Here is a 7,840-nt window from a genome sequence, read left to right as displayed (position 1 = left end):
ATTTTAAAATYTAGAGTCTCATCGCGAAGCCTAAACACAACTTTTTGAAATTTTTTCATTTTTTTAACTTCGTTTTGTGCTCTACCACTCCACTGTACAACATTTCTAACACACACCCACGCTCAACAGACTGAAAGTGTATAAATATTTTGTCGTGATAATAACTATTGCGCCGTCAGCTCGGAATTTYCATATTCAAGTGCTTGCAGTGACTTTATTTTACCGTAACTGTTAAGTAAATATTTGCATATGCCGTTTTTGCAACACACATGCCACATGCCACAAAGTGTTGCCGTAAAGGCGCGCAACTGTTGCGCTATGGTGTGATTTAGTATGTTGCGAATACAAGGGATCACATGACCTGGAGGGAACATTTTCTGAGCTGGCAACAGTGCACCAGTCGTTTCTTCTYTTCGAGATAAAAAGTCCAGCCAGGTCCTTCTCCACCTAATATCGCCAACGGTGTGGSGATCTTCAAAGGATCATAAGTCTTCTGCAAAACTTTTTGTCGAACTCTTCGACTCATCAGATGATGTCACTCTGCACCATAGAGCAGGACGGGAGTGATAAGGGACTTGTAGAGTTTGGTGTTTGTTCAAGGATGGGTTTTTAGCTCGGCCGATAATCCATGGGCCACTACCGAACATCAATTCCATTGTCATTGATTGGGGAATCGAGTTCCTCATCGCCGGATTTTACCTTTCATTACCGTTTAAAAGGCTGGAGTAGTGTTTCCTCTATAATTTCAGTATGCACTGAGAATCAGGCACTAGTTAACAACTTTGAATCCTAAAAGATTACGCTCCGGTCTTGAAACCTTCGGTTAGTTACCGCATCCTTTAGTAGAACTTTCGAACATTAGTGGTCTCAGAGAGCATGGGGTGCAAGTCGAAAACCGTTTTGCTGTGAGTTGTGATGGTAGCTTCTCGACGTCGTATCTTTCCTGTGTATTTTGACAGCCGTCGTTTGCTGTACAGAGGCGCCTGCATATCTTCGCTACAAAAACCTTGTTGTCTCAGTCGTTATCCTCGAAAYGTACGCACGTCAAAGACACTGGAAATGTGTCATCCATCTTCGCTAAACTGAAACAGGTTCAAAAGACTTACCACTACTTAATACTTACCGATCCAAACTGGTTTAGATTGCTGGATTAGCAGCCGAGTAGATTCCTGTATCGTAGCACCAGCATTATTCTCAAGGCTACGACCAAAGCCSTCGTTGTACAGGTGGCAAGTAGATCAGCACACTTGGTTYTGTGATTKGATTATGATTKAATTCTTGGATTTGGACAGTTTTGCTAGACAGAAGAGTAAATTTAGTTCTCTACTCAAAGGGTGACGGTTCTCAGCACGGTTGGTTTAAGGGATGAACTACAATTAAATTAAGGGCCTTTTTTGCTTGGAGTTTTAAAGCTCTTTGGATGGATTGGTACATAATATGAGTTTATACTCAACTGGTATATATTCAGTTCTCAAGGYAATGACATTTTGGAATAAATATATGGAATGTCGATAAATATATCTTGAAAGTCTTACAGAACAGCTGGGTAAGCGGTTTTTGGATATGGCCTCATATATAGAATATTCTGACAMGCTTGCCCAACTTTGTGTTCAAATTTGTATTCCAGAAAATCTTTACATTTTTTGAACTGCTACACATTAGTTTCTTAATAATACAGTCTCCCAGGGTCTCTTTCTCATATAACGGTATCTGCAGGTACTGCAGATCAAAGTATCCCCGGTCCCGTCTCASCACTTTACGAGCCTTTTTTTAGTTCGGATTTTAAATACAAATATGCCGCCAGCAACAGAATCACACAATATTTGCAACTCAATCAACTGCCTACAGCATGCAACATTCAACAAGCGGCGCGCGTTTGTATTTAAAGTATTTTGAACTCTCATTTTCCGGAGCACTACAACGCACAGCCTGATTGACGCTCCTCGCATGCGTGCTTCGTCCGCCTGTCTGTATATTGGTGTGTGCGCGCCGCACAGGTGCAACACAGTTGCCATGTGTCAAGTGCGCTTGAGGCACAACAAAACAACAGCTTGTAAAGAAAAATTCCAGAAAATAGTAAAAAATAAAGCGCCTGTAAAAGGCCTACCAAAGGCTTGCAATGCGCTGAGGCGCTTTGTTTGCTGCAATTGGCGGCGCCGTTGCGCTGATTGCACSGCTTTTGCCAGCCAACGCTCAAAGCGCTGTTGTCCCAGAGCGTCGCCAGCAGTCGCCGCGTCACACAACAGTTAGCGTTTGCATTAACGCTTGCCACTTGCAGCTGTGACAGTGTTGCAAAGTGTGCCTTTTATTGCGCGCGTCTGTGTTTTGTTTTTGTATTTTGGATTTTTTTTTTTTTAAAGGCTCAGCGCACTCCTTCCGGCCCTTTTAAGTGTGCAACTCCTGTAACAACARCAATAAAGTGTAAAAATGTCTAACTTTGCAATGCTTCCTGCATAAAGCACTCCACTAATGCACATATGTATGTATGTATGTGGGCACAAATGCCCTGCAACATGTGGCAAGTGGCAAGTGGAAGCATATGTGTGCTTTTGTGTGAGAAGTGACATTCSAAATGTGCTTTGTCAGSTGYATGCTTCATTTTGTTAYTTTTGTTGTTGTTGTTGCTAGGCMCTATTACTGYTGTTGTWGTTGTTATTAAGCGCTTTTTTAGACGCTCATAAGTGCAGCGTTTACACATATTCAGCGCTAAGCCGAGCTCTTTTATGCGCCTTGCTTCCGCGTTTGTTCATGGGGGAGCTCTGAAATTGTATTTAAATATTTGTCTTCTTAAACAGTTTAGAAGAAAATTCGTTTTATATTAAAATAAATATATACATATATATGGAGCTTCAACATGGTTGCACGTCGTTTTTATCAGCCGCGTCTATGAAAGATGACCCGAAAACGTTTACTCCGGAAGTTTCTGAAGCACTGATAAAACTTGAATGCAGTGGTATATAAAAGAAACCGAAGAATGGTCGTAACTGTGAACTCAATCCGAGTTCATTCACACCAAACGCGGTTCTTTACGCTTTTTAAGCCCAATTCTAAAGGGGTTCGGTATCGTTTGTGAACCGCCGATGAAATGTGGATCCACTAGTTTTCATTAGAGTCCGAGGAACAATCATAACTGTGGACTCAATCCATACCATCGATGAAATTTCACTAGTAAACGTGAGAGAGCAAGGAATTGTCGTAACAGTGGACTTCATTCAGGGAACCTACTCTGAAAAGTGTAAATATTGCCTTATGGATAGAAAAGGTGATGACCAGAGTTCTCTGGGATTCACAAGATGAAGATATACATCAAAACGGCAACAGGTTTGTACAATGCCAAATTTTTGGACCGATTAACTGGCTCAAACCTCCGCGTCATCACCCCAATGTTTCATCCATTGTTTTCTTCAAATTTGACCCACTGAACCTTTTTTTCATTTGCAATCTTGTAAAAATCATTCGGCCATCAGAGAGTTTAGTCGGATCATGGTAACAGATCGCTAGAAAACTATTTTTCAAACTGTTTATAGAAACTGTTTATAGAAATATCACATGTTGAAAATCACACCCTATACAAATACAACAAATTTATCCATTTATATTGCTCATGATTTTAGCAAGCTTCCCTCACATTTAATTGAGTTTGACTGAAATTTCCAAGTTTATCTTCCAACGTATTGGTTTATTTGTCTTTATTTGTTTATTGTGGAAATTAATTTTCTCAATTCGATTTCAATTTACCCTACTCATTTATCCTTCATGCCTACGCAGTAGCTATTGTGCAATCATTTTAGTCAGAATCAATTGAAGTTATCAATTTGTGTCTTGTGCTCAATTCAATTTWATTCAGTTTAACTCAAATTGTTTATGTACTTATGACTAATAGAGAATTGCTAGTAATTTCGTCAATATTATTATTAAATTGCTGGGACTAAAATATTTATGGAAATTTTGGTTGTAAATTGTATATAAACCGGTTAATTTGTGTTATAGATTCATGTATTTATTGGTGAAGTAATTGTATCAAATTATAGTGCGACGCATTTGTATTTATATAGAGAAAATGAGTATATAAAGTTTATTTATTTTTTTCGAAAGCTTTCACTTATACCAAAAAAATTTTACTAATCTGTAACAGATTTAGATGAAAGTTTTATATAAAAGTTTTTCAAAGGCTTTCATTGTATTTACCAGTCCGATTCTGTGGAAAAGCTTAGATGAAAGCTTTCGAAAACTTTCATTTTATTGGTGTTCACAAATTTAAGTTAACTTATTGCGTCCAAAAGCTTTCTATGAAAGCTTTTCGAAAGCTTTCATTTTACTTGTACCAAAAAATGTACTTATCTCATTCAGTTGAAAAGGTTTAAATGTAAGCTTTTCGAAAGCTTTCATTTTATTTGTGACAAAATAATGTTTTGATCTCATTCAACTGAAAAGCTTTTCCGAAGCTTTAAACGAAAGCTTTCCGAAAGCTTTCAGTTTATTTTTACCAAAAAAATTTAGTAATCTGATTCAGTGGAAAAGGTCATATGAAAGCTTGCAAAAGCTTTCATTTTATTTTATTATTTTTTTATTAAAAAAACTAAATTAAGGTTATTACTTAAAAAAGCTTTTAATAAAGCTTTACATAAAAGCTTATCTAAACCTTTCGTTTTCTTGTACCAAAAATTCTTTTAATATTATATTAAATAAAAATAAGACCTGAAACATGATGCTTTGAAATTTAATTTAAAATTAAAATCGATGCATGTACTTATATCTTAAAGTGGCCTATTAACAAACAAAAAAAATGCTCAGCTAACTAATATTCTGAAGCATTTGTTTTACTCACATGTACCAACAAATTTTTACTAATCTGGTTCACCGAAAAAGCTTGGGCGAAAGCTTTCGAAAGCTTTCAATTCATTTGTATAAAAAAAAATTAAGTTTACTTACTCCGCAGAAAAGCTGTATATGAAAGCTTTTCGAAAGATGCGTTCTCTTCCATACTAATTGTTGAAAACGTCTAATGGGTTTAGGTATTACCTTTTAGTTTTATAAACAAATGGATGAAAGCTCAGCAAAAGCTTCAGTAGTATTAAGGGTCTAGAAATTCAGCTCTGAAATTTTTAAGATTCTATAAGTAAAGTTTTAACATCAGCTTTTCATTTGCAGATTTATACAAGAAGTCGTAGCAATATCTTAACTTACTGTATTCATTTTGCACTTTCCTTACCACAATTTAAAAATATAAAAGTGTTTTATCATTTATATTTCTGTATAGACTTACACGTATTCACAACAAAAGCATGCTGGCCTAAGCTTCAATATTTGCTCATTTTTTTAAAATAATAGCTTTCACTTATAACGCAAAGTTTTKGTTATTGCAGAGCTTTCGTGTATTTTCATTAATGTCCRAAATTTTATTTYTCWTTTTTTTTTTTTGTTRTTTTGTTTGCCATTTCTAATCCTCTGTAAGTATTCTAAACGTTTTGCATTTTTCACACACTTAAGCCTGCTTTTTACTTTAACACAACATAATGGTGAAGCTTTCGTCCAAAAACTTTCTGCTTACCATTTTGGCAAGAGTTGCCGTGTAAGTACGAGAAAATAACAAACAAAGTTAATGCCGGCATTGGCTGAAAGTGTTGGAATAACTAAAAATTGATGAAGAGATTTAAACTGAAATATGTGGAGAATAATATTGTTACGAGTTTTAAGCTTACATAGTGTGGGTATATATTATATTATATGTATGACAGTATTTATATACGTATAGTAGTGTTGCTCGCTGCAGCTTTCTTCGTTTGCTTTAAGAGTAAGTAAAGTACCTGCATCACATGTCTCGCAATTTACTGGAGGCTTTAAGTGTTGAGCTTCACAGGGTGTAGTAGTCTAAATTTTTTACAATATCATTGCGATTCAAAATATGTGATATTATTGGAGTGCTTCAAAAAACTAGTTGTTATTATCATTTGTTCGAAATGACTAAGATGCCAACGAAAAATCGTTTCATGTTCARAGTTTAATGAGTCATGAGGCTCTACTCGTTTACCAGTAATATTTTAGGTGAGCCCAATGCCTGGGAATTCATGTTGACTTTACTAAGTTTAAGCTAATCRTGTGCTTTCTGCTATAAAACAATTTTCCTTTTTAGTCTAAAATGAGTTTTGAACAACGTAAACYATCAGCTTCCTTCTTAAGTTGTATTCACTTTGAACTCTATGTAGTTGCAAAACTTTTGCTAATAATGCGCTTATCTGATGGCAGTTTGTTTGTAAACAAAAAGCTTTTGATGTAGCCGTAAATAACCGAAAGCTTAGTGAACATAAATCCGTAGTTTTCATATATTTTTCTTAGGACCTTTGGAGTATGATCGAAACCAAAAAGATCGATTAATTGCACCTAAGACCTTAATAGCATTTTTCCACACGAGTTAATTAACCAATTAACTGGTCTTTGCTCGATTTAAGCGCTAATTTAGATCGATTTCCATACAGAATATAAATCTTCTTTTCTTCTTCATCTTCTTCTTGATTGGCGTAGACACCACTTACGCGCTTATAGCCGAATTAACAACAGCGCATCTTCTTTTACTATATTAATTCTTTGTCGAATGGAAATGGAGTTACAACTGGTTGCAAGAATGYTGTTCTGCAAGTGCTTGTCCAACCTGTAAATTTTTCTGTGTTTAACTCTACCGGTTGTTGTCCTGGCTGTAAATTTGGTTGTGTACAGTGATAAAATAGCAATCAGCTGATGAATTTTAGGCATCAAAAAATAAATACAAAATAAAGGGCACAAGCAAGTATAAGAGCAAGTATAAGATTGTTAATCCAGACTATCGTTGATCGAGAAGCTAGCTGAGCGAAAGGCAAAAACTGATTGCGCAATTATAATTTTAATGTATAAAATTCATTTTACTATGCGGAAAGGCTATCAGTCCTTTTGAATATACGCAAACCTTACAAAAATAACTTTAGTAAAAGCCCATCTAAATATTATAGATCTCCTATAACTGGGTCTTGCTAATCACAATTTTACTGAGAAGTTTACTAGTAAAGGTATATCGTGATTAAAMAACCAGAGATCTTCAGTTAATAAGACCTTTTGATTTCAAACGAAACTTCATAGTTTYTTCATAGTTTCTTCAYAGAAATCCATACCACATTWAATTGGGCTTTTYGACCGCMYAAAGGTACTAATTTCTGAAGCATATCAGGCTTTTAAGGTATACCGAAGGGAAAAGAGTAGGTTTTCAGCAGCTTTGAAAATGAATTTTCGAATGCCCCCTACTTCTACCCCTGCACGAATCAATCTTTTATTCAAAAATGCGCCCTTGAAGYACTTGTCTGCTCAAATTTCACCCAAAAACTTTTAAAGCACCTAATCACAATATTTACACTACTTATACAAGTTATGCCAAGGATTTTCTTAAACCGAAAAAATCAAAAATTTTCTACACAAAATGAACAAAAATAACTTACCGAGAGTATTTGTTGAAAAAAGCGAACAAATTGCAAAGTTCGTTAATATCCTAATATCCTGCCGAAGAGCTACAAAGTGGCTTTTGCTAAGCAACTGACGGCACAACTGGCCAACTGGAGCGTCTCACCAAACACACTCACACACAAAACACTCGCACACACACTCACCTCCCGACAAACGGCCACAAAAACAGCCTTAAATATATATTTATAGGCATAATAAAGCAGCAGCAACAACATTAGCAAATGCTAAGGCGACGGCGTAGCCAAAGTTTCACAGCGCTCGGGGAAATCCTTAATTACTTATGCAGGTCACGTAAATTTAATTGTCAAGTGACTGTTTGTACTTGTTTTGCTACTTTTACTTTGGCGAAACG

This window comes from Bactrocera latifrons, unplaced genomic scaffold, assembly GCF_001853355.1.
Source record: "Bactrocera latifrons isolate USDA-ARS-PBARC rearing strain unplaced genomic scaffold, ASM185335v1 scaffold_164, whole genome shotgun sequence".
NCBI classification, from domain to species: Eukaryota; Metazoa; Arthropoda; class Insecta; order Diptera; family Tephritidae; genus Bactrocera; species Bactrocera latifrons.
The sequence above is the reverse complement of the archived record's forward strand: the minus strand, read 5'-3'. Positions refer to the sequence as shown.